At 47.4% G+C, this 27,980-nt stretch overlaps 1 protein-coding gene across 1 annotated transcript in view; it reads right to left on the bottom strand.

The window, feature by feature from the left end:
• Positions 1–27,980, bottom strand: part of LOC138505085 (sperm-specific sodium:proton exchanger-like) — a 3,031,181-nt gene that overhangs the window by 930,319 nt on the left and 2,072,882 nt on the right. The window lies entirely within an intron of this gene.

A 27,980-nucleotide genomic window follows, 5' to 3' on the forward strand; every position in this document is an offset into this window, starting at 1 on the left:
CTTGTAGCAATCTTTAGAAAGGGAGGCCTGGTGTACACGGTACCTTAAAGTGGTGAGAATACTCCAGCGGGGGCAGTTGTTCCTGGCAGCGGATGCAGGTCGGTGCTTCGTCCGGGGGAAGAGAGGATCTCGTCGGGGAGGAAGACAGGAGTCCGTTGCACTGCCAGGGAAGAAACCAGCCGCGGAGTTCTCAGGTAAAAGGAGCGGTCCTTTGATTCGCGGTCCAGTGGTAAGTGGCTATCCGGTTGCCGGGGTGCTTGGCACGGGCAATTCGACCACAAGCCGGTCTGGGGTGCGAAGAGAAGAAGGTAAAATGGTTGTGCCCACCAGTCAGGGGAAGAAGCCTCTCCAGCCAGTTCCGCAGGGCTCCACCAGTGGTGTCGTGGTAGGTCGGCTCAGCTTCTCCCTCGTTGGATTCTCAGGTCCTGTGGCGACTTCTGAAGTTCCAGTCCCCAAAGCCCTGCTTTTATGCAGCACACCCCCATTCACTCAGCCTAGCTGTCAATCAAACATGCTAAGTGGTGAGCCGGCCGGCTCACCACTTTGGCCAATCACACAAGAGTGCGACTTGAGTTACCAAGGTAACTCAGTCCAGGGCGCCTAAACCCCCTCCTACACCCCCTGTGGTACCCAGACAGAGTGGCACCACTTTTGGAGGCTTCTGTGGAGAAGCCCACCAAAAAGTGGAACAAAGTGTTCGACTTGGGTTGGAGTCACAGAACAGAACACAAATGCCATTTTAGAATTGAGTCCTGCCAAAAAATACCAACCAGCGAATTAATATTAAATAAATAAACCAGCGGTATGTTCGAGGCTATGAGAATTAAATAATTAAAGTTGGTAGCCTCGAACAATGGGAAAATCCCATAGGGATATATTTGCGGTCGAATATAAAAAGTAGTATCCACTGCCACCAGCCAAAACTCGATCAGGGGGGACGGAGACGTGCCCCCTCGACTAACAGACCCCGGGGCAATCGAATTGCCCCGACCAGTACGTCCACAATATGATGGTTTGTACTGGTTTCTGTTAATAATTTGGGAATAGTAAAGACAATGGTGACTTTACATGCCCTGGGAGACAGTAGTCAGTCCCAGGGTATGGAGTCTATGGTGGGGTGTCACTATGACAGCCCTGTCTCACTGCATGGAGGGTGCTGTGTAAAACACATAGTAAAAACACATGAGACCCTATGGAGTAAAGGACCCCATAGCCCATAAAACACATTAACAGTCAAAGGAACACCATAAATCATGTCCAAGAGTAGGAGAAAAAAGAGTCTCACTCTTGGCAGGAGAAAAAAACAAACTCCAGAAATCCAGCAAAGCTGCTGGGGGACTCACAAGGTTAGGAAATTCAGCCTAAAGAGAGAATTCTCCCTAACAACCCCTTACCGTATACCCGGTCCGGGTTCTCGGAATAGGTACTTACTGGGTCATTCCAACCTTGGAGGACCCGGTAAATCCCCATTCTGAGAACCATTTCCCATTCCCATTCAAGCCCCCATAGGGCTCAATGGGAATGGGGAAGGAGCTAATAACAGGCCCGCTAATAGCGGCCCGTTATTAGCTCCCTGGTCCCTTAGCGGGAGCCGCTAAGGGACCTCGTAATGCGGCGGTAAGGGGTTAACGACAACGGCACCCTTACCGTTGCCGTTAACCCCTTACGGCCAACCTCATAATGAGGCCCTAGCATTTGTCTCAGATGAGCCTGGTACCACGCGCATTGTCAATGGAAATTGCGGTGTCTAAATTGTACGGATAGTTAGGTGTTGAATCTGTGATCTGTCGGCTTTCTGTCTACATTCATCAATGGAATGACATGGTCAAACTGTTAATTTTGCTTGTCTGGGTCAAAGTGTGCCGGTGGCCTTACCAGGAGCCTTTTTTCCAGGCCGGCAAAATACAAATCTGTCTGACCTGTTACAGGAGGTAACGTTTGTTTACGTCCACAAATAGCATTTGGATTTATTTAGGGAATGACTACATGACTGCAGTCATACTTGCATTTGGATTTCCATGATATGCTGCATGGGAGTGGTTGATGATCATCTATGAATCGTGCAAAATGATCAATGTGGATGTATACAGAGAAAGGCACCATTAATGGATTTGATTTGACTGAGGAGACGATGGCAGGATAATGATTGCCATGCAGCCAATAGCCTTGGCCCCTATGCAAGGTGGATGGGTGGTTTGCTGTCACTTTCCCATCGTCCATTCACACCCACCTTTCCCTATGACCCTATGCCTACGTCACCTGCAACATTGACAAATGCGTGTGCCAATCTGGCTTCCATTTGCATGTCGTATGATGGTCATATCTACCATCCATTCATACTTTGGACTATTTTGTTGCCATTCATGTCACATGCATGTGGGTATGTGCACCTGTAGCAGGGTGGTGAACTGGCTACCTGCTGTGGGGTATGCTAGTGGTGGACTGCATTGGAATTACTTGTCTGTGCTGCAGGGGGTGGGGGTTGTGCTCAGTTTGTTTTTGCAAGGGTTTGTGCCATTGGTGTGATGCATTCTGGGACCCGTAGTGCATTTTATGTGCCAGTCCAGCTTTGCTGTTATTAGGCATGTGCATGCTCCATCTGGACATGTCACACTCCGCTGTGCGGTGCCATGTTCCCTAGCAGCATGGAGTTCCTCAGCACCATAGAATCGTGTGTTGATCCCGGAAATCTTGCACAGCAATGGGTGATGAGGTGGTGTGCATCACACAACATCTGCAAATTGAGGGAGTGGTAAAGTTTTCGGTTCCGTAAGACTGCCTCAATGGCATGCCTGGCCACCAGCTCAACATGTGTGGGGTCCAACGCACCAATCACATTGGGCATGCCGACCAAGGCATGGAATGCGACTTTGGTGGCTTATACCTGGTCAAGTGTTCTGGGTAGGGCTATGTGATCAGAGACATGCTGCAGGAGGGCATCCAGAACCTGAAAAAGGACCCTCAAAAAACAGGGATGGGATAGCCCATGCAGTTCACCCACAGTGTTTTGGTAGGTGCGGGTTGCAAGGAAATGTAGCACTGACACTACCTTGAGCGGGGGGGGGGGGCAGTACAGATCTGGATGAGGTTGACAAGGTCATTGAGGATCAGGTCCACTATGGAGGTGATGGTGTCCCCGTTTAGCCGGTACAGGGTGTGTATCTGTGTTTGGCTGAGGTTGAAGGGTGTGACCCTTATGCAGGGTATGGGTGGCTGCCTGATGTGTGATACCTGCTGGCCATTGCTATTCTGCATGGCCATGATGGCCCTCCTTCTCCTCCTGTGCCTCCGCCGCCTCTTCCAGTTATATCCCTGCATGCCGGGCCTCCAGCTCCATTACTGCTACTGCTACTGGAAGGGGTGTGGGAGTGGTCGTTTTGCTTTTACAGTGCTCATGGTGGGCGCCCGGCTGATTTTGGCCACCTGTGGCCTGTTCCTGCACACCTGACACTGTTTAACACCTGTTTCGCGATGCTGGTGTTTCCGGCACGGTCATCACGGTGCCACCTCCACTTTTATGCCAGTGTTTCTGTGAAGTTGGTACTCGGAATGTGCCCAGACTACCGCTGTGAGTGTTTCAGGCACGGACGACGCGTCATTCCGCAGATTCCGTTCACAGTGCTGCCGGATACAGTAGGTCACTTGCGGTGACAATTTGCGGCATCGCGAATCAGACTATGCCGGTCTGGAAAAAGGTGCTGGTATGGTGCGACCGGCACCGCTATTTCCAGACCGGCATACTTGTAATAACCCTATGTCTCTCAGGTGTAACCTGGGTACCTTACTAGTGCGCAACACTAGCTACCTCTGATCTTATCCCACCGCTATAAACCAATTTGTTAAGATGGATTTCTAAACTCTGACCTGGTGGGCAGAAGTTAAGGAGGCCACCCTCGGTTTAGTGAAACACGGGAACCTTCTGGACAAGCCAGACTAATCTAGGTAGCATGGCAGGCGATGAAGACTATGTTTCAGGAGGGGTGAGAGTGATCAGAAGCCCACAATGAGCACACACAGCAATGAACTACAAAAATACTATTAGACAAGTGTACATGAAAAATATCTATACATTCATTGTCGGCCGGACCTATAGAAACCAGTAACTTTAGCAATGCAAAAACAGTTATCACACAAAATCCTTATACTATACAATATACGTACATTACGTTTCCTAATGCAATTTAGTTATAAAATACAGCCATGACCTGTAAAGAGAGGGTTGAATTAGCACAGTAGTAACATTAGGCAATTCTTCAGCGTTGTTGCCTAACCTTCGAGTTCAGCCCTAAGAAGAGTGGAGACTTGTGGTCAAGAGTACAGTTGTGCGTAAAAACACAAAATTGCACAGGTAAAGCGGGTCTTATTAGGAGGGCTGTAGCAAGTCAGGAAGGGGCTTGAGGCGATGAAGAATTGGTTCCCACTATTCGTGTAGGCCTTGCCTTTGGCGGCAAATCAGTGTTCAAATGGTGAGAATAGCTAAGGAGCGCAGGCTAACCCAGGCAAGTTCCAATACCTTTTAAGGGATACTCGTGCATAAAAGTTACAGTCCGGACCAAACTTTGCCAGTTTAGTCGAGGTTGCTGGTTGGTTCAAGTCCTGCAATTTCACTGGGCTCCGGCTATCAGCAGCTACGGAGGGAGAACTAGCTTCCGGAGGAGGTATGAAGAAAATTCTGGCGCAGCGAACTTCAGGGCACAGGAGAGCAGAACATCAGGGGATCTACAGCGACCGTCACCAACAGGTAGTGACACGGGAACCACAGGTGCGGGCAGTGTTACGCATTCTCCTAATGCGAAATTTAGCAGGAGAATGCACAGAGTGCATAGGATCACATGCAAGTGATGTCCCAAGTGTCGGGCTTGCACTCGAGATGGCAGCGGGGTACATTGAGGTAGAGCTAGTCAGTTCACTGGATAGCCCAGGAACACTTCCTAAGGGGCTCGTTCGGTGGGTAAGCAAGGGGCGCAGGGAGTAATTGCTCACACTACTCCAAAGGGCCGAAGCGCCTTGGTAAGGCCTTCTTCATCGAAGAAGAAAGCAGAGGGCCAACAGGCCAGCAGAAGGTGGAGGATGCCAAAACCTTTCAAAGTGTCTCCGGCGGTTTCACAGGTCCGTTCCTTCGTGCAGGAGACTTGGCTCCTTCTGTAGTTCGGTGAGAACTCCGTTGATTGACCTGGAATGGATGCAGAGCCCCTTCTCTTATCCAAGATTAACTTTGCGCCAAACTCAAGTACTTCCCATCGAAGATCTGCTCTCTTGCTCCTCCACGGTGGTCTCATTCATTAAGGCACTCCAGACATCCTGGCACCAGTAGTGTGGATTGGGACAAAACAGACCCAGCCCGCATCCTGGGTACACACGTGACAGGCAGTAGCCTGCGAAAAACATCGGGTTTCGTGGGATGCTGCATGCCCAAATAAGGAAAACCCGGGTTACTCGACCTGGGTGAAGGCAAGGGACAAAATGGCCATGGGACAGAACAAAATACTTTGTGGCTCGGCTCTATTCAGACCTGGCCACCGTCTTGAACCAAATGCGGTAAAAAGAAGTAAAACATTATAAAAAGTAACTGCTGCCACCAGTTTGTCACAGGCACACTTGTACAATCACCAACAATTCATTTGAGGGAGTCTAGGGCCATAAAACAAAAAGGGACCCCTGCCTATTGTACTGAGGTTACATTGTGCACTGTTAAAAATAGCAAGGAATGGCAGGATAGTCAAAGACTAAAGGAAACATAGTTTCCCCATACTGACAGTCTGAAGGACGTGTCAGTTTCCCCATAACAAGTGAGCAAAAGCCCAGGGGTGTTCAGCTGAAGGTTAGGCTCCACTGGCAAAATTCAGGATAGGAAAGCCAAACAAAAGCAAAAGGTTTGGGGGGGGGCTCCATAAATGGAGGGAAAATTTCAGATAAATGAAATCTTTCCTAACAGCAGCCCAGCCAGAACTCCAGAATGGTCGGGGGGGGGGGGGGGGGACGATGGGGGTGAAGTCCCCATCCTTTGGCGCCTGTCTCCCATGTTGGGCGACCATCCCTAAGTCCAGTGGCGGTCACAGTGAACCCCCAGCAGGGTCCTCGTCCCTTCCCAGAGGGAAAAGCTGTCATTCAGCCCAGCCAGAGCTCTAGGATGGTCGAGGTGATGGCCCCGTCCTCGGGAGCCTGTCTCCCTTTTTGGTGGACCGTCCCCAAGTTCAGCGCCAGTCTCAGGGAGCACCGGCAGGGTCCCCAAATCTCATGGGGGGGGGGAAGCTGTAACGCAGGCCAGCCAGAGCTCTGGGACGGCTGGGGGTGCTGCATCCCAGCTTGGGCACCTGTCTCCCTTGTTGGTCGACCAACCCCAAGTTCCGCTGCAGTCACAGGCACCCCCGGCAGGGTCCCCATCCCTTCCCGCAGGGAAAAGCTGCAACGCAGCCTAGCCAGAGCTCCAGGATAGTAGGGACTGCTGCCCTCGGTCTTGTGTTAGTCCAAATATATGAGGCTACTGCAAAAAATGAAGACACACCAGTCACGAGGAACAAACATATAAACAGTTTATTATCGCTTAAGTGGACCCAAATTCGTCAATGCATGTGTACAGGCATAGAGAAGGTGAGCAAAGAAAGGGGGAAACAGGGTGCCCATCCCTTCCCAGAGGGAAAAGCTGTAACTCAGGCCAGCCAGAGCTCCGGGATGGCCGGGGTTGCTGCTTCCAGGCTTGGGCGCCTTCGGGCTTGAGAGCCTGTCTCCCATGATGGGTGACCTTCCCAAAGTCCAGCGGAAGTCCCAGGGAGCCCCGGCAGGGTCCCCATCCTTTCCTGGGGAGAAAAGCTGTAACGCAGCCGAGCCAGAGCACTAGGATGGTCTAGGTGATGGCCCCGTACTTGGCCGCCTGTCTCCCTTGCTGGTCGACCATTCACAAGTTCAGCGGCAGTCACAGGAAGGCACAAGCAGGGACTGCATCGCATCCCAGAGGGAAAAGCTGTAATGCAGGCCAGCCAGAGCTCCTGGACAGCCGGGGTTGCTGCCTCCGAGTTTGGGTGACCATCCCCAAGTCCAGTGGTGGTCCCAGTGAGCGCCGGCAGGGTCTGAATCCGTTCCCGGAGGGAAACACTAATGTAGGCCAGCTAGAGTTCCGGGACAGCCGGGGGTGCCGCCTCAGGGCTTTGGCGCCCGTCTCCCTTGTTGGTCGACAGTCCCCAAGTCCAGCAGCAGTCCCAAGGAGCACCGGCAGGGTCCCTATCACTCCCCGAAGGGAAAACCTTAAATGCAGGCCAGCCAGAACTCCTGGGTGGTCGGGGTGATGTCCCCGGCCTTTGGCGTCTGTCTCACATGTTAGCAGATCATCCCCAAGTTCAGCGCCAGTCCCAGGGAGCACCGGCAGGGTCCCCAAACCTCATGGGGGGGGAAAACTGTAACGCAGGCCAGCCAGAGCTCTGGGACGGCTGGGGGTGCTGCATCCCAGCTTGGGCACCTGTCTCCCTTGTTGGTCGACCGACCCCAAGTTCCGCTGCAGTCACATGGAGCCCTGGCAGGGTCCCCATCCCTTCCTGCAGGGAAAAGCTGTAACGCAGCCTAGCCAGAGCTCCAGGATAGTAGGGACTGCTGCCCCCGGTCTTGTGTTAGTCCAAATATATGAGCCTAATGCAAAAAAATGAAGACACACCAGTCACGAGGAACAAACATATAAACAGTTTATTATCGCTTAAGTGGACCCAAATTCGTCAATGCATGTGTACAGGCATAGAGAAGGTGAGCAAAGAAAGGGGGGAAGCGAGGAAGCAAGCATACTTTATACATTCTACACAACATGGCGAATTTGTGTGATGAGGGTTGATGACCTACGTACATGAGCATTTTACCATAGCAACACATGCTGGAACACTCTGCTTCATCTTGTAGACAATTTACAAGGTAACACTCCTCGTGCTACCTTATCTATGCTATTTCTAGACTAAAAGGTCAGTCTACATTTCTACTCAGTGGCTCGATTCTTAGGACTGCATATGCTGTGAATTGTACTTCATTTTGATCATCTGAAAGCACATTCATAATTATTTCAAAAAAGGTAGCAGGCGCTCCTCTCCAGAAAGAACATGGCATGATAACCTGTACTGAGATGAGAGTTTACAGCACACACTTTTTGCTCACTGTACCTTTCACAGATGGGAAATATCTATTTGCATATCAGTCTTTGTCCCGCCCACATGGGCAGTCCAGCACCGAAATGCCATGGCAAGTCCTCTCTGAACAAGAGTACCAACAGCAACTCCATACACGTGTTTCAGCCTTGTTGGGCATCAACAGTGAGGTGAAGCTGTGCCTCTCTGAGCACAGTGAGCAGGGAGTCCACGTCTGGTTGCCCCCAGATAACTTAGGGTGACCAACCCCAAGTTCCTTGCAAATATTTCAAAAAAGGTAGCAGGCGCTCTCAGAACGGGTTATCATGCCATGTTCTTCCTGGAGAGGAGCGCCTGCTACCTTTTTTGAAATATTTGCAAGGAACTTGGGGTTGGTCACCCCGCGTTACCTGGGGGCAACGAGACGTGGACTCCCTGCTCACTGTGCTCAGAGAGGCACAGCTTCACCTCACTGATGAAGCCCAACAAGGCTGAAACACGTGTATGGGGTTGCTGTTGGTACCCTTGTTCAGAGAGGAATTGCCATGGCATTTCGGTGCTGGAGTGCCCATGTGGGCGGGACAAAGACTGATATGCAAATGGATATTTCCCACCTGTGAAAGGTACAGTGAGCAAAAAGCGTGTGCTGCAAACTCTCATCTCAGAACAGGTTATCATGCCATGTTCTTTCTGGAGAGGAGCGCCTGCTACTTTTTTTGAAATACTTGCAAGGAACCTGGGGTTGGTCACCTTGAGTTACCTGGGGGCAACCAGACGTGGACTCCCTGCTCGCTGTGCTCAGAGAGGCACAGCTTCACCTCACAGATGAGGCCCAACAAGGCTGAAACACCTGTATGGGGTTGCTGTTGGTACTCTTGTTCAGGGAGGAATTGCCATAGCATTTCGGTGGTGGACTGCCCATGTGGGGATGGGTATCATCATCTTTCCCCCTCCTAGGACTATGTTTCAGTATGTCTGCAATGGATGTGACAAACTCCTGGTAATAGTATCCCAAGATAACAAGTACCTTTGCAATCTTTAGGCAACCATGGATAAGCTTCCTTTCCACAGACAAAGTCAATTGCCCCCCTCCCCAATGCATAAGGGTCTATTCTTGTTTACCAGAATTGCAGTTTTTACACATTTATCATACATGCCCATTTACCGGGAACCTTCTTTCCGCAGACAGAATGAAATGATATCTGGATCATGATTAATGGTGTAGGACAGAGGAATTGCTTCCCTGTTTCCTACTGGTGACATTTTAAATGAGATCATTGATTGATAGGGTCGAGCATGCTTATCAGTACTATTGGTGGAGGCAGTATTGGTTGTACTTTTATTTGCAAAGACAGAACACCCTAAAGTTAAGAGAACTAGTCGGTCGAATTCATTTATGTTTGTTCCATCAAAGTTACCAGTGGCACTATTGGTCCATCTACCAAAGAATATAGCTCTAAACTATGAATAACAAGAAGTTGATAGTGGGAGTGGATAGATGTACCATCGCAGACATTGCTCACCGTGTTGTGGTAGGTGAGAACATACCCAGCAGTTTGTTGTGCTCAAAATTGCACTGCAGCGTTCATTATCTGTATGAGTGTATTATTCTGATACCCTTCTCTGTGTTTGAGATCAAGTGGACGAAGAGTATGAGAGTGAACACAGAGAGGAAATAAAGGGGTGCTGACAGTAGGCAGTAATATACTAAGCAGATGCCAACTCTCCAAGTACCATAATATAGGTATAAATGTGATTACGACACAGGCTACAATTGCTATTATTATTAACTTCTCTTTCGTTGACCATAGCCCTCTAGATATGGGCTTTCTAGTGGCAATGCTCTCCATGTCTTCGATTCTATGGAATCTTTAGGAGGATTGAGGGAACGTTGTTGGTTTCTTGTTGGTGCAGTATAAAAAATACACTTTTCTAGTCTATAAAAATGTCATTCCCTAACTATTTCCGTGGTCGAAGATTGTACCTCGTGACTCCAGGTACAGAGTGGTCTGTAAACAAAGGATCAGAATTTGAAGAAAGTGGAGACTTCTCGAGTTGCTTGAGTTCAAAATTAAGCTCAGGATCAGGATGGGTGCCCTCGTTCAAAGGCACACTCTTAGATTCAGGATCATCAACTCCCTCCTTAACCCACTGGTTCTAGGGCAAAAGCAAGGGTACACGTTTCAGGTGCGCTGCATGCATCCAGTGCTTTTTCCCCATCATCTCGAACCGCTGTCTGAGTAGCCAGCAGCACCTGATGGGGTCCTTTCCAATGAGCTGCAAGGCACGACTTCCTCTCAAAGTTCTTTATCAGCACGAAGTCCCCAGGTCGAATGCGATGACCAGGTCCTTCGTATTTCTCGGGCAAAGCTGCTCGAACCTGTTGGTGAATCAAACGCAGGTTTTGAGTGAATTAGTCACAATAGTCAGTTAATAACGGGTACTCGATCTCGGACAGCTTTCTAGGTCTAGGTGCATTCCATATATTAGCAGGTCTCTCCATAACAATTTTGTAGGGAGAAAGTCCTGTTCTAGACAGAGCCGCTGTTCTCATTGACAGCAAGGCTATCGGTAAGGCGTCAGGCCATTTCAGTTTTCTACGAGTACACACCTTTGCTAATTTGTTCTTAAAGATACCGTTATGACGTTCCACCAAACCAGCACTTTGAGGATGCCTCGCACAATAAAATTGTTTATCAATTTGTAGCGCCTCGCATACCTGTAGTATGAAAGCCGCTACAAAGTGTGGCCCATTATCGTACCAAATTACTCTGGGTAGCCCAAATCTAGGGAAACACTCTTTCAGCATTATTTTTGCAGTGGATATGGCAGTGTTATCTCTCAAAGGGAAAGCTTCAACCCATTACATTCAAAACCCTCTGCATTGTCCACAAGGCTTTCTGGGGTCTGGGTCCAAAATACCATCAGCTATCCCTCTGCAAATACCTCCCCTCTTCGCTCCTCTACCTCTAACTCCCTCAGGGTCAGTCGTTTTTCAAAGAAACGAGCCGGGGGTAGATCTCTGTCTTCAGCTGGGGCCTCCCTCTGGAGCAGCCTCCCTGCCACTCTAAAACTTGAGGAAAACCATCTCCAATTCTGGAAGCACCTCAAGACATTCCTTTTTGCTTCTGCCTTTGCTCCCCCTCTCCCCTGCTGATCTATTCTCTCTTGGCACTGTGCACCTGGCCACCCTCTGTCCTCCGGGCCCAGGTACCTGCTCACCCTGCCACCCTCCTGCACTGCCTCTGAGCCACCGCTTGCACTGGGGTCTGCATCTGTACCCATACAGTCCCCCTTTTTCTTCCTGTACTTATTAGACCTAACCTGTCTGCTGCCTTAAACCCAGCACTTACCACTTGTGAGTGCACTACCACTGTTTGTTGCCTTTATTATTTATTTATTTATTTATTATTTATCTGTTTCTCCTTTGCTACGCACTTTCCAATTCTCTCCCCTTCCATGCACTTTTATCCTCCACCACGGCCATGCACTTGCGCGTTCTCAATGTCACTGAGCCTAGTAAGATTGTTGTTTTGTTCTCCCCTGTTCCCCTCCCTTGTCGCACTCTGAAACACTTGTGTACGAGCGCAATATAAATAAAATATCAATTCAATTCATTCACTGAAGGCACATATTAATAGTAACACATCAATAGTTTTAGCCTCGCTCCATCTCAATGAAGTCAAAGTGAATCACTTCAAATGGCATAGAGGGAGGTCCAAAACGACCCCTCGGTGCTGGTGTTTCCTTTCCAATGTTGTGTTGCAGACAAATTATACAGTTCAGAACTAATCGTTCTGCAATTTTGGGAATGTTATCATTGTACCAAACTGGCTCTAAGTGTTTACAAATGCTTTTCGCACTAATGTGTGCTGGCCCATGTGCCATAGTAACTACACCTGTTACATACGCGTTGGGCAGCATCCATCTCTGTTTCTCTCAGTCAACCCAACAACCCTCATTATCCAATCCTGCAGGTCCAGAAGCCCACAATTCAATCTCTTCCTTTGTTGCTTCAGCCTGAATCCCTTTCACATTAGTAACACCCTCCTCCTTCATCCCAGTTTCAGCAACCCACCTAGCAGAATCTAACACATACATTTGTGAATGTGGGTAAGTGGCAGTTTTTGCCATTTTGTCTGCAAATGCATTTCCTTTTCCAATGTCGTCAGTCACTCTCTGATTTGCTGCGCATTTCATTACAGCAAGTTGTTTGGGAAGGGCTAATGCGGACAACAATTGCACTATTAAGGGACCATGCTGAATCTTGGTACCATGAGATGTTAAAAATCCCCTTTCAGCCCCTAATCTTCCAAAGTTGTGAGCTACTCCAAAGGTGTATTGACCATCAGTATACACATTTACACTAATCCGTTGGGATATCTCACAAGCTCTAGTCAAGGCAACTATCTCCGCAGCCTGGGCGGAGTTGCGTGGAATTCTCTTGCTTTCGATAATGTTATCTAAAGTGGTGATTGCATAGGCAGCAGTGGAAGTGCCATCAGGCAGTTTAAAACAAGAACCATCACAAAATAGCTCTCCATCAGGAGAGGTCAATGGTGTATCGCTCAGATCGATTCTGCCTTTAGTATCCTGTTCAGTAACATACAGGCAGTCATGGGACACATTATTAGTGCAATCCTCGTTCAAAGGAGGCAAAAGTTTGGCCGGATTCAAAGAACAGCATCTCTTAATTTTGATGTGAGGTCCAAATAGAATCAACTCATACCTAGTGAATTGGGCAGATTTGAGAGTTTGTGTTCTATTTAACAGAACATCTACTGAGTGAGGTACCATCACGGTTAAGGAGTGACCCAAAACCATTCCCTCACTTTGATCCACCGAGGCGGAAGCAGCAGCTGCAGCCCTGAGACATTTTGGCGAAGCACATGCAACAGGGTCTAACGTGGAGGAAAAATAACCGCATGGTCTGTTTCTTCACCCATTTTCCTGTGTCAAAACAGCCAAAGTGCATCAATCCCGTTCATGCACAAATAAAATGCATTATTTTCTATAATTTGGTGTGCTCAATACTGGCGCCGAAGATAACCCAGTTTTGAGCAGATCAAAAGCTTCTTGACAATCCATATCCCAAGTTAACGGTGAAGCTACATCCTTCATTGTTAACACCAACATCGGCTTAATCAAAAGTGAAAAATTCGAAATCCATTGTCTACAATATGAAGTCATGCCGATAAAGGCCCTAACTTCTTTCTGCGTATTTGGAACAGTCATGCCAGACATGATTTGTATGCGTTCAGGTGCAAGGCACCTAACCTCCTTTGGCAGGAGATAGCCTAGACTCTAAGTGTATCCTTGTGGTATGCGTGTCAAAGTAAAAGAGCATCCGCCAAGGGAAAATGCAAACAAGTATCTACTATCTGGGTGAATGGGTATGCTAAAGAATGCATTTTTCAAATCGATGACAGAAAAATGCGTAGCCGTAGCAGGAATCATAGTTAGGATAGTGGTGATGTAAGGGACAATGGGAAACTGTGGTGTAAGTACCTTGTTAATCGTGCGAAGATCAATAACAAAACGGTAGGGTAAAGCATTATCACCTTTCTTATAAACAGGCAAAACCAGGCTATTACATGTACTATGAGAAATCTCTTAAATAAAACCTAGATGCATTAAATCAGAAACAATACTTTTAAGTGCTTGTTCACCTTCAACAGATAGTTTATATTGTGGGATGCAGGGTAACGTAATACCGGATTTCAATATTATTCGCACAGGTTCAACATCCAGTATCCCTTCATTATTGTTGTCCACTGCCCATAAATGTGAAGCTACTTCCTGAAATTCACTCGGCAAAGGCAAAGCCATAAAGTGGAATTCAGCTGGGGTGAAATGGTCAAATACACTGCATCTGGTGAACAGTAAATCACTGAATTCAATTTCTTTAACAAATTTAATCCCAGCAGATTCTCACCACAATTCGTAGTCAATAGAAATGGACATGAGTCAGTGAATGGACCCAAAGCTACTGGCACCGGTCGAGAAACCAGACTTACTACTGGAGTACCAGAAAACCCTCCAGAAACATTATTCTGCCCTGACAGTAGGATATCTGGAACCTGTAGATGGTCAATGGTCTCGGTTATACATTCCCACCCCGTGATCCTCTCGCAATTTGTTGCAAAAGTACCCTAGTTTTCAAATCTCCTTTTTTCTTTTCTATTTTCTCTTTCTCATTATTAACTCTATTCTCGTGATACTGAGGCATATGTAGAACCTCAGATTGTGACTTAGCCTGCCATGCACTTTCAGAAGCAGTGATCTGCGACTGAATGTCAGGTGATAACCCTCGCACACATTTGTCAACAAACAATCTCTTTCCTGGTTCCGTACTTATATCCTGACCACTGAAATCTGAAAATACTTGCTCAAACCTGCTGAAAAACTTGGTTGCTCCCTCTGTCTTCCCTTGCATGCATGCAGTTCATTTATCTCAAATAATTCTCATTTCGGGCACTAAATTCTTAAGTTTTGTCACAATGTGGTTCGGTAACATTAATATGTTGTGAGGCGGTTTTTCTCCAGCTTTCCTAGACCCATCAGCTGGTTCTAATGCAACCCAAGTATCGCCCATAGCAGCTTGATCGTCTACAGTCCTGATCTGCTTCCATAAGTCTGCTGGCAAAATCATAGAATAATAAGAGAAAACCGACTAATTTAAAACAGATTCCATTTCTAATGTCTGGAATGGACTGCTTAAAAGTGTTTACTTCCTGCCATGAGAACGGAACATGAGCAAACTGTGAAATGTAATGTGCTGGAATAGTTGTGGCAGCAGCTCCATTTACACCAGGTATCTCTACCTTCGGTACAAGAGTTGGAGGAACCTCTCTCATAGGCAATTGTACAGTGGGAAATTCAAAACGTTTATTAAGGAGTAAAGCCAAATCGAGTGACAATGAAGTTAGCGCGGTGTCAACAGAGAACGCAGTTTATAAAATTACCATAATATCAGCAGGACATCACAATTTTCTTTTTAAACAATCATCCTGCAAATACTCTACCATAACGTGTAATACCTTTCTCTGGATAGGCAGAGAATATTGGCTTAATGTGTCATGCACTTCGATAGGCGAAATGGAGGCATCTGAGATCCATCTAAGAACGTCTCTCGCGCATATGCGCATTTCTTCACTAACTGTTTTTGGTGGGAGCAAAAGCGTTTTCTGCACATACAATGGTTGGTGTGTACCTTCGTCTAATGCTATTTGATGCAAGAGATCAAGTTCATGTTTATAGAAAAATAATTTCGATAAATGTTCGCGCACTCTCAGTTCTCAGTGTAGTATCTATAGTACAAGACAAGAAATTCAAATCCTGCAATCCCTGTGGGACAGCTGAATCAGTTAAATCGCCCCAAACATCGGCTAAGTATAATCCCATTTGTTCTATCAATATTTTCTGTTCAGGAATGCCCCCATGGTCTGGCAGAGAAGCCAAAGTGGCTGTTGCGTCACCCCCTTCTATATATTTTTCTGCCCAATCCCGTAATACCCTCTTTGGTGCTGGCGGTATTGTGCTATGTGTTACAATGCTATGATCGCTAGCGGTATTTTCATGCGTCACAAGTGGAATAGCAGAAGTAGTCGGTAACGAAAGTAGGAACAAATCATGTGCACTAGGAGGCAAAGGAAAGGCATCAGAACGTGTATCTAATGTAGGTGCTGGTGGCTCTGCTTGTGGCGTTACATATGGAGGCGGCGCAGTAGGTAATGTTCATCTTTCATTCAACAATTTATTTATCAATTCATCGGATGCATGCAAATCTTTTGATGGGCATATTTTCTGCACTTCTAATTGAAACCCCCTATCCTAATACTCATAATAGCTTCTTTTTTTAATTATAATTATTTACTGTGCTTTAGCCAAAATTTTGACTTTTAACACAAATTACAAACACAAATTACAAACTTTCAACTCAAACATAAAACATTCACTTTACATAATTCTTCCGGGTATTAAAAGAGAAAAAAGAAAAAAAAAGAAAAAGAAAAAAAAATAATTCTGACAGAGAAAAAAAAGAAAAAAGAATATGAGAAGGAGATAAAAACATTAATCATCAATCATAAAACAGTCAAATAATACATAATCTAAGATAAAAGTGAACATAGCTTCTTCTTGCTTTTGTTGGTCATGCGCTAAGGCTTTGCCAGCCTGTGTAAGGTGTCTACGTGTGTGTTTCTCTGCTTTTGAGGTGTTGGGTGGCTTCCTTCCACCAAACCCTAACAAGGTCTCAAATACAGCAGGCCTCTCTTTCTTGCGCAACAATACAGACTCCAAATGCTGAATTCTAGCTGACTCAAAGCTTCACAATTCTGGCCACGTAAGCTCTGGTTCATGTCTGGTTTGACAATGCCAAATACTATTGAACACTATAGCTCCTAAACCAAACTTGACATACAATGTGTGTGCGCTTAGGCAAACATTATAATACAAAAATTGATGTGTTTTTACACTTGGGCTCCTGTCTCCCTTGTTGGTCGACCGTCTCCAAGTCCAGTAGCAGTCCCTGGGAGCTCTGGCCGGGTCCCTGTCCTTTCCTGGAGGGAAATGCTGTAATACAGCCCAGCCAGAGCCCCGGACTTGGGCGCCTGTCTCCCGTGTTGGTCGAACGTCCCCAACAAGGGAGACAGGCTGTTACAGCTCTTCTCCTCAGAGGGATGAACTGTAACAGCCTAGCCAGAGCTCCAGGAAGGAAGGGGGGTAATGTCCCCAGCCTTGGGCCCCTATCTCCCACGTAGGTCGACGATCCCCAGGTCTATCGGTGGTCCCAGTGAGCCGCAGCAGGGTGCCCCTCCCTTCCCGGATGGAAGCGTTGTAATGCAGGCCATCCAGAGCTCCAGGACGGCCGGGGGTGCTGCCTCAGCGGCAGTCCCAGGGAGCCCCGGCAGGATCCCCATCCCTCCTCGGAGGGAAGAGCTGTAACACAGCTCCAGGAAAGAAGGGGGTGATGGCCCCAGACTTCGGCAACTGTTTCCCTTGTTGGTGGACCATCCCCAAGTTCAGCAGCTGTCCCAGGGGGGCCCAGTAGGGACCCCATCCCTTCCTGAGGGAAGCGGGAGCTCTAGGATGGTCAGGGGTGATGGTAATGGCCTTGGGAGGCAGTCTCCCTTGTTGGTCGATTGTCCCAAAATCTCCGGCAATCCCAGGGTGCACCAGCAGGGTCCCCATGCCTCCCCCGGGGCAAAACTGGTAATGCAGGACAGCCAGAACTCCAGGATCATCGGGCGTGATGTTGCCGGACTTTGGCGCCTGTCTTCCATTTTGGGCGGCCATCCCCAAGTTCAGCGGCGGCCCCAGGGAGCCCCGGCAGGGTTCCCATCCCTCCTCAGAGGGAAAACCTGTAACGCAGGCTAGCCAGAACTCTAGGATGGTCAGGGGGTGATGTCCCTGGCTTTTGGCGCCTGCCTCCTATGTTGGGCGGCCATCGCCAAGTTCAGTGGCGGCCCTATGGAGCCCCGGCATGGTCCCCATCTCTCCCTGGAGGGAAGCCAGAACTCCAAGATAGGCGGGGTGATGTCCCCGCCCTTTGGTGCCTCCATCCTATGTTGGGCGCCCATCCCCAAGTTCAGTGGCGGTCCCTTGGAGCCACGGCAGGGTCCCCATCCCTCCCCTGATGGAAAACCTGTTACGTGTAACACAGGGTAGCATGAACTCCAGGATGGTCGGGGGTGATGTCCCCGGTCTTTGGCACCTGTCTGCCATGTTGGGTGACCATCCACAAGTCCAGAGGCTGTCCCAGTGAGCCCCGGCATGGTGCCCATCCCTTCCAGCCAGAGCTCTGGGACAGCCGGGGGCGCTGCCTCCGGGCTTGAGCACAAGTCTGCCTTTTTGGTGACTGTCCCCAAGTTCAGCGGCAGTCCCAGGAAGCCCAAGCAGGGTCCCCATCCCTTTTCCGAGGGAAGAGCTTTAACACAGCCCAGCCAGAGCTCCAGGATGGAAGGGGGTGATGTACACAGCATTGGGCGCCTTTCTCCCATGTTGGGCAACCATCCCAAAGTCGAGCGGCGGTCCCAGTGAGCCCCGGCAGGGTACCCATCCGTTACACGAGGTAAAAACTGTAACGTAGGCTAGCCAGAACTCCTGGATCGTCGGGGGTGATGTCTCTGGCCTTTGGCACCTGGATCCCACGTTTGACGACCATCCACAAGTCCAGCAGTGTCCCAGTGAGCCCCGGCAGGGTCCCATCCCTTCCCAGAGGGAAAACCTGTAACACAGACCAGCCGGAGATCAAGGATGGTCGGGGGAGATGTCCCCAGTATTTGTTGCCTGTCTCCCATGTTGGGCGACAATCCCAAAGTCCAGCGGCAGTCCCAGTGAGCCTCGGCAGGATCAGTATCCCTCCCTGGAGGGTAAAGCTGTAACGCAGCCAAGCCAGAGCTCCAGGATAGTCGGGGTTGCTGCCCGTGGCCCCGTCTCCCATGTGGGTCGAGCATCTCCAAGTTCAGCGGTGTCAGAAAAGATTCTCATTTATGTGAGGTTTTCCCTCCAGTTGTGTACCCCCCCCAATGTTTTGCTGCTGTTTATACACCATAGTCTGACTTTACCAGTGAAGCACAGCCTTCAGCTGCACTCCACTGGGCTTTTTCGCTCACTTTGTTATGGGGAAACTGACATGCCCTTAAAGACAGTCGGTACTGGGAGACTTTGTTTCCCTTCTTCCTTTCCACTTTTGCAACCTTTCTGCAACATGTTACAAGTGCACAATGTACCTTACAGTACAGTGAGCTTGGGTTTTCCATTCATTTACAAAGGCCCTAGACTCCCTCAAAGGATTTTTAGGAGAAGAGCAGATGTGCCTTTGGCAGAGCTAGTGGCCACTTATCCTTTTGCATATGTTTAACCCTTTCTTGCCATGCAAACCGCACTTAACGTGATTGGCATAGGAAGGCGGCCAGGGTCCGAAATGGCAATGCCATGAGGTTCTTTGTCCTGTCCTTTGGCCGTCTTGCCCCTTTGCCTTCCCCAGGTCGAGCCGACCTGGGTCAGTCCTTATTTGGGCATGCATTCTCCCGCAAAACACCAAGCTTTCATAGGCTTCTGCATGCCCTGTGTGTGTGCTTCTAGAATGCGGGTTGGACTGTCTAGTACCAATACACATCCTGGGTGCCAGAGAGTCTGGTGTGCTATGAATGACTGGGACCACCGTGGTCCGTGATTAGCCCACGTCTGGTGTGCCTGTAGGTGAATTTTTGTATTTTAATTTTTACCTAATTTTCCTTACCTTACAGTACAGTGAGCATGGGTTTTCCATTAATTTCCAAAGGCCCTAGACTCCCTCAAAGGATTTTTTTAGGAGAAGTGCAGATGTGCCTTTGGCAGGGCTAGTGGCCGCTTATCCTTTTGCATACATTTAACCCTTTCTTGCCATGCAAACCGCGCTTACCGCGTTTGGCATAGGAAGGTGGCCTGGCTCCGAAATGGCCATGCCATGAGGTTCTTTGTTCTGTCCTTTGGCCATCTTGCCCCTTTGCATTCCCCACGTCGAGCCAAACCGGGTCAGTCCTTATTTGGGCATGCATTCTCCTGCAAAACACCAAGCTTTCGTGGGCTTCTGCATGCCCTGTGTGTGTGTGCTTCTAGGATGTGGGTTGGACTGTCTAGTACCAATACACATCCTGGGTGCCAGAGAGTCTGGTGTGCTGTGAATGACTGGGACCACGTGGTCCGTGATTAGCCCACGTCTGGTGTGCCTGTATGTGAATTTTTGTATTCCAATTTTTACTTAATTTTCCTTCTCTTATCCCCCACCCTAAATCTCTCTCGTTGTTTTTATTATATTTTTGTACTTTTTGTTATTTTTGTTGACACAATCTTTCAATGTACTATACTATACTTTAGACATTTTTCAATTTTAATTGGGTACAACTACATATTGACATTATTTTCCTGTTTTCAAATTGTGGTTTTTGTTTATTTGTTTTTTGATTATATGTTTGTACATTCTTTAAATATGATGCTGTCTATCTACCGTCAAATTGAATGTGCACATTATATTTTCTTTTTTACAACTTTTCTGTTTAACATGTTTCCAACATAAAGAAATGCCCAGATTTGAGAAAGGCACATCGCCGAAACACGTGTTATCATAAAGGGCCAGCAATAAACCAATAAAACTTACCATTCAGATAACCAGTATTTTGGAATCATCATCATTTTCTTGGCTTAGTAATTAGGTGTGTTCAAAGCACTTCCTTCTTATTTTGACAAACGGAGTAGGGGAACTCAAAGTCTCTGTTTTCTTTGAAAAACCAATGCGACAGTGCAAATTGCAATAAAGAGGTTGCGGGGGTCACCAAGTGATATCATTGAAAAAGTTCCCTTATCATTTTCCTGTATGTGCACAAATCTCTCATTGGGTCCTCTTTGTTTTGGCACGAAGGAGATTCTGGATAAGAGAAGGCTGCAAACCCTCACATAAGGCCGATCTTTTGAGTTCTCATTGAACCTAGGATAGGATCCAAGTATCCTGAAAGTAAGAAGCAGAGTCGAGGAACAGCTGGTGACCTGCTAGAAGGTTTGGCACCCTGACCCCGCTGTTGTCTCGGTGGACCCCTCTGCACCTGATTGAACTAGAAGGTCTGCGAAGACACTTAGACCCATTAGAATAGTGGGACCAACTACAACCCGTCTCCCTTATTGTTCGACCGAACCCAAGTTCAGCATCGGTCACAGTGAGCCCCAGCAGGGTCCCCATCCCTTCCCAGAGTGAAAAGCTGTAACGCAGCCTAACCGGAGCTCCAGGACAATAGAGGCTGTTGCCCCCGACCTTGGGCTCCTGTCTCCCTTGTTGGTCGACCGTCCCAAAGTTCAGCAGCGGTTCCAGGGAGCCGTGGCAGTGTGCCAGTGCCCCCACAGACAGTAAAGCTGTAATGCAGCCCAGCCAGAGCTCCAGGATGGTCGGGCTGCTGCCCCTGGCCTTGGGCACCTGTCTCCCATGTGGGTTGAACATCTCCAAGTCCAGCAGCAGTCCCAGGGAGCCCTGGCAGGGTCCCTGTTCTTTCCCAGAGGGGAAAGCTGTAATACAGCCCAGTCAGAGCTCTAGTATGGTCAGGGGTGATGGCCCTGGACTTCCAGGGACTGTCTTCCTTGTTGGGTGACCATCCCCAAGTTCAGCGGCAGTCGCAGGAAGGCCCAAGCAGGGACACCATCCCTTCCCAGAGGGAAAAGCTGTAATGCAGGCCAACCAGAGCTCCAGGACAGCTAGGGGTGCCGCCTCCGAGCTTGGGTGCCTGTCTCAGACGTTGGGCGACCATACTCAAGTCCAGTGGCAGTCCCAGTGAGCCCCGGCAGGGACCGCATCTGTTCCAAGAGAGAAGAGCTGTAACGCAGGCCAGCCAGAGCTCCGGGACAGCCGAGGGTGCCGCCTCGGGGCTTGGGCGCCTGCCTCCCTTGTTGGTCAACTTTTCCGAAAGTTCAGCGGCAATCCCAGGGAGCCCAGGCAGTGTGCCAATGCCTCCCCAGAGAGAAAAGCTGTAATACAGCACAGCCACAGCTCCAGTACCGTCAGGCTGCTGCCCCTGGTGTTAAGATGGATTTCTGAACTTTCACCTGGTGGGCAGAGGTTCAGAAGGCCAGCCTAGTTGCTTGGAACAGGGTAACCTTCTGGAAAAGCCAGGCCAATCAAGGTTGCATTGGCGGCGGTCAAGACTAGGTCTCAGGAGGGGTTAGGGTGAAAGACCTCAGTGAGCACACAGAGTTAAGGACACTTACAAATCACTCCCATTCATGTGTATTACATGGCCATGGTAGTGGCCGTGTAGTTATGATTAAGTTGCTGTTTCCATAGGAAGAGCACTTTTTGGGCAGCTTATAACTTCGCTCCCCCTGGACGAATCCTCACCAAACTTTGCAAAAAAAAGTATATGGCCAACTCTGAATTTTTTTGCAAAGTTTGGTGATGTTTGGACCAGGGACGGCAAAGTTATAGGGGGGGTCCCAAAAGGTTTTTTTTCCCCATAGACTGAATGGGGGAAATCTTTGCGCACGGCTACAGGCAAAACCGCTTGACGGATTTGCACCAAATTTGAGGCAGTGGCAGGGGCTTGGGCGTGAAAGCGTGCTTTTGCAAATTTTGTGACAATCCATCCAGTAATTCCCTTAAAAATGATCAAAAAGTTTGTCTCTAAAAATTAGTGATATCTATGTCCACTCCGTGGTCACACTTCCCTGTTCACTCCGTGGAGAAGATTGCAATTGGCTATTCCGTGGCGGCTGCCCGCGACCATGTTGCGCTTTCACCGATTGGTTGTGGCACAGCGTGAAGTGCGTTGTAATATTTCGATACGTCCGCCATGTTTCCTTCGTTTTCTGTTGAACGCGAACATCGGCGCTAACATACGTAAACGAAGAAGGCACTAATGCACTTATAACACTTATGGAACACTGTTTCGAAAGGTGAGCGTTAATGAGGCGTGGAAGTACAAAGTCAAACATTGAAGTATTCTTGTTAGCATTGTCATTCGGTACAGTGGGACTTGCTACTCATAGTACGAAATGAACTTACTTCGTCCATTTTACAATCCATAAACAACATTACTGCGGTCAGAGTGGCGGGAGTCTGAGGCAGCCACCTGCTCTATTTCGTATACACAGCCCTTCTGCACGTGTACGCCAATAGCGGTTCTCATAAATAGACGCTGATATGTTGTTGCAAAATGAGAATGTATTTGCATTTCGGAGTGAAGGCCACTGCATTTTCTCTTTTCAACACGAGCTCAGTACGGCCACATATTTGTCGACACTCATAAGGGTCCCTTGTTTTTTAACCTTGAGGTACAGGGAAAGAGTAGAAAGAATGTAGTGAGTAACAGTTTGAAAAACATATCGTTTGATAAGGTTATGCTTCAAAATCTTTTGCACCGACCATGAGAAATTAGTTCCCGAACAGGCAGTCTTCCAGATACACTAGTGTCTGACTACAGCTAACGCAATGGAGGCGCTCCACATCATGTAAGTGTATTTTTGCCGCCTATATTCCGAATTGACGTTATGTTTTACTTTGTAAAAAAAATATATATTTTCCCTAATGTTTTACGTTTTATGTGCCGTTGCAATTTTTTCCTTATTATCGACATTGCACATTGGGCCTCATTACGACCCAGGCGGTAAGTTACCGCCTGGGCCGTGACTTTACCACCATGGCGTAAACTACGTTTACGCCATGGTGGTTGGCGGACTTACCGCCCCATTCCGAGGTCGGCGGGGCGGTAAGTCCCCAATCCCCATTTACCCTTCCCCATTCCCATTTTTGCCCCATAGGGCATAATGGGAGTGGGGAAGGCGTGAATTACGCCACCGTAAATTACGGTGGCGTAATTAACTCCATGGTCCCTTAGCGCCATGGATTTTAACACCTGCTAAAAGCAGGTGTTAAAAGCGCCATGGCGCTAAGGGACCTCGTAGTTGGCGGTAAGGGGTCGGCGCAGCTAACGCTGGCGTTAACCCCTTACCGCCAGGGTCGTAATGAGGCCCATTGTCGCCGTTTGTAGGGTGCCACTACATTTCCCCAAATTAAAATAATATTTAATAAGAAAGGTATGTGTTACCATTTTTTTTTGTGCAGAGGTTGTGCAGTGATAAACGTTTTATTTCCCCTTCCACCGCACAGCTACTTCCAAAGAAAAACGGTATTATTAATAACGACGTTCCAGCTTTCTGTGCTGTTCGATTTATTTTCCAATTATGGACATTGCGCATTGTCGCCATCCCTAGGGTCCCACTACATTTCCTCCTATCGAATACATTTTTTACTGAAAATGTTATGTAGTACAACTGTGGATTATCCAAAGGTTGTGTATTCATACATCTTTTAATTCACATTTCCTCCTCAGATACTTTCTTCCCTATTGTGATTGTCACGGATTACAGATGCCAAGTGACGGGTTCTTTAACCATCAAATGCAACTGTTTATAACTGGCTGTCTCAGTATCATAATTCACTGGGATGAACGTGTGGGCCCTTTGTGTCCTTACGCTGCTGTCGCTATAAGAAGTAACATTCCATCCTTTCTGGTGCTTTAGATCAGAGCGGTTGACGTCGTCTTGCACATCAATGTGGGAGGAAAACGACTATTGTGGCGGCAACGCTTACTTTCTGTGTGTGGAAAAAAACAACGTGACCTTTAACATTGTCATTGTCGACCAAAGAGACAAACTTAATACTTCTATGGAAACATGATTAGTTCCATCTTTTCGCACAGTTCATTGTGAAACAAAACTACTTTACTACTTGCATAGGGCGATGATTTCGCTCACTTTATTGTGAAATAAAACTACTTGGCAAATGTTTAAATGTTAGTCTTTTCTTTACAAATGTACTCTCTGTTTGCACAATGTGGCATGCTACCTTGCAGGTCGTAATGTGTTCTTTTGTAGGTGCTACATCATGGCACGTACGTCTATATGGACGTATTTGTTTAAGCTGCCAAGGAACATTATAGAGAAAGGTACTCCATACCACTTGCATTGGCTCCGGGAGGGTCTGGCCCATCTCATATGCATTAGTGCCGTCAGGCCAATTTCTGTCACCCAGATGCCCTATGCACAGAAATGTTTGTACAATAATATATGGTTACACCCTCCCAATACACACATCTTCACACCTTTCCACCTGTGTCACTTACAAAATTTTGTGTCGAAAGGTGAGTGGTAATGGTCTTGCATCCAGTATTTCTGACGTCATTGTGCTTCGCATCACAGAGTTTGTTTGGCATTTTATGTCAACGTAAGTACACTACTCCTTTGCTGTTTTTATGCACATTTTTACAGAAAAAAATTAGTACATGTACAACACATGTATGTAAAGGTCAATGACAACGACTAAAAAGCTTTGTGTTGTGCATGTGATAGTCTTTTAATATTTAAAAGTACAGCTTCCGTCTCTGAGGGGTAGCCTCTATGTATGGGTAGTGCCCACAATGTCGGGGATATGGCTACTGGCCTTTACTGCAAGGCAGAAAACATTGCATTAAGGTTGCCATGTCCACCAGGGACTGCCTTTCTGGTAAAAGTCTTGCTCATAACCACATATTTAGCAACGAACACAAATGTGGTGCTGCCATAACGATAACACAGTTTCTTTTTTGCTTTCTGCAGCCTGCAATGGAAAGCGAAGAAGGCTTTCTATCCAATGCCCTTCTTCCCTTTGTATGGTGGCCATCTTGAAAAAGGATTTGTTTTCTTCAGCCGGGAACGACAGAGGCGTTCCGGTTGAAGACAAAAAATCCTCTTTCTTGGTACGACGAATTAGTGCTGTAAAATCTCGATTGCCAATGGCATTCATCCCCCACTCTTTGGGGAGGAATGGGGGTGAATGATCCAGAAACGTTGGTATGCACTCTTGCTTATATTGTGTTGCACACTTGCATTGTGGATTTCTGTGGTGGAAATTTTCCAGTTAAAAGTTCTTACAACAATACCCAATGTACTTTCGCACTATCAACCAGTTACACATGTCATTGTGAAGTGTGTATGACTGTTCGAACACGACCCCATGCTATACGTCAGCATATGACAATGTGGAATTCTTCGAAAGGTGGGCAGTTACTTCAAATGTTCCTTTACAGTCGTATGCTTACGTGTTACTATTGGAACCCTGATAAATGTAGTCGAAGATATTTCTTAAAGTAATGTTATGATGCATTTATACTACTAAAAACCTATGGCATTCAGTTAAAAAAACGTTTTTTACAGGGAGGTTATGGTTACTTTGCCCTCCCAAAAACCTGTAAAATTCACTACAAAAAAAAACTTTTTTGAGGGGACGTTATGGTTAAGTTGCCCTACGAAAAACCTGTGCACTTCACTAAAGAAAAATGTTCGCCCTCCCCATTGTGGTTCAAATTAAAAACGAAAAACCCCTGAAATTCGCCAGTTATGGCAGACTGAGCCCCCTTACTTGCCATCGCCACTGTGCACTGCTAACACTAACACCCAGAACATGACAGCTGTCCTCTGAAATGTCACTGATGACATCACTGACGACATCACATGTTTAGCCTATTTGTTTTCATTGCCTGCCATATATATATATATATATATATATATATATATATACATATATATATATATTTGAAGAAAAAACCAATTCCCAGATCCTGGATCGAACCGGGAAAAAAGTCAGCGGAAATGCACTCCCAAGAACAGTAGAGAATGCCTGAGTAGCTCTCTACAAAGAGGTAAAAACACACCAATGTTAATCCAGACTGACAATGCTTTATTCTTTATGTCAGCATGGTAAGGAAAAAGGACCAGAAAACGACGCGTTTCACGGTACACAGACCGCTTGATCACGTTAGAAATATATATATATATGTACATTCAGTAAAAAAAACTTTGTTAAAGGGATGTTATACTTCACAGTGAAACCAAAAAACACTGCACATTCCCCCATTATGGTAAGCTAAGCAACCATAACTGCCCGCACCACTGTGCACTGCTAACACTAACACCCAGGACAAGAAAGATGACATCACAAATGTCATTGATGACATCACTGATGACATCACATGTGTAGCCCCTTTGTTTTTGTTCACTGTCATATCTAGGCCAGGTAGATGTATTTACTGACAATCAGAAAGTTACCTTTGAAAAGGTATTACATTTATAGATATTGCTATTCTCCATGTTCCTACACTGCTTTCCTTAGAAAAACTTCAACAAAGTTTTTTTTGTAGTGTATATATTAAAAATAGAAATACATGTATTCAAGGCCTTTCAATTTCAACACAGTAATTATCAACAGAAATACCTTTAAACCAATACAATCTACCACAATACATATATATATACCTGACCAAATGGCCTAAAGGGTTAAACGCACAGAATGGATCCATAACCTAAAAGGAAAGGAGCAAATAGCGCAAATGTTCAAATCCTACCTGAGTGGCAGTCCAGTCACTAGGAAGAGTGGAGCCTAGTGCTGAAATGTACTTTCAAATGCTGGTGCACACCATAGTGCAGAAGGGCAAAAACAGGGTCTCTTGTAGGGTCTGCAGCAGCTCAGGAAGCTGGGTGAGGTGATGCAGGATAAGTTCCCACTATTCGCGGAGGGTCTCCCCAAAAGGGCAAACAGGTTCCAGGAGTTATGTGTACAAATGGGTGGATGCGCTAAGGACCACCGGTAAGGGTTGCAAGTACTCACCGACCCCCCAGCGCACTCCAGACCAAACTTCGGCAGTCAAGTCCACTTCGGTTGCAGGTCCAAATGTGGCAGTTGTGCGGCTCTGTGGCTTTCAGCGGTGAAGTTACAGCGTTAATTCCCAAACGGCACAGTGGTGATTTCTTCGCTTCTGGTGGATGTATCAGGCCAGTTTCACTGTAGCATGCTTCAGGGCACAGAGGGGCACAGCAGCAAGGCAACTGCGAAGTTAGTCACAACGTATGGGCTATACAGTGACCGCGTGTATTCCGGTTCAGTGCTTTCTCTTTATTCCAGACCTGGGAATGCCAAGTGTACGAAATTCGGAGTGAGAGTGCCGTGAACACAGCTTGCGATGTACCAAGTTTCAAGGGTCTACTCGACACGGCGGTGTCAGAGCAAAGGTCCTGCACAAGCTGGTCAGCCCACTGGCTAGCCCAGGAACTCTTCCGAGAAGGCTTACTTACAGGGTTTGATGAAGGTGCAGAGAATAGTTGGCCCCACTATTCCAATCGGTCGAAGCGTCTTTGCAGACAACCTAGTTCGATCAGATGCAGAGAGATCCAACGGGACGGCAGCAGGCTCAGGGTGCCAAACCTTCCAACAGGCCACCAGCGGTTCTTCGACTCGGCTTCTTAGTTTCAGGATTCGTGGATCCTATCCCAGGTACAGTGAGAATTCAGGAGATCAACCTGGGGTGGGTGTTTGGGGCCTTCTCT

The sequence above is a fragment of the Ambystoma mexicanum genome, chromosome 11, assembly GCF_040938575.1.
Source record: "Ambystoma mexicanum isolate Mex_15411 chromosome 11, UKY_AmexF1_1, whole genome shotgun sequence".
Taxonomy (NCBI): Eukaryota; Metazoa; Chordata; class Amphibia; order Caudata; family Ambystomatidae; genus Ambystoma; species Ambystoma mexicanum.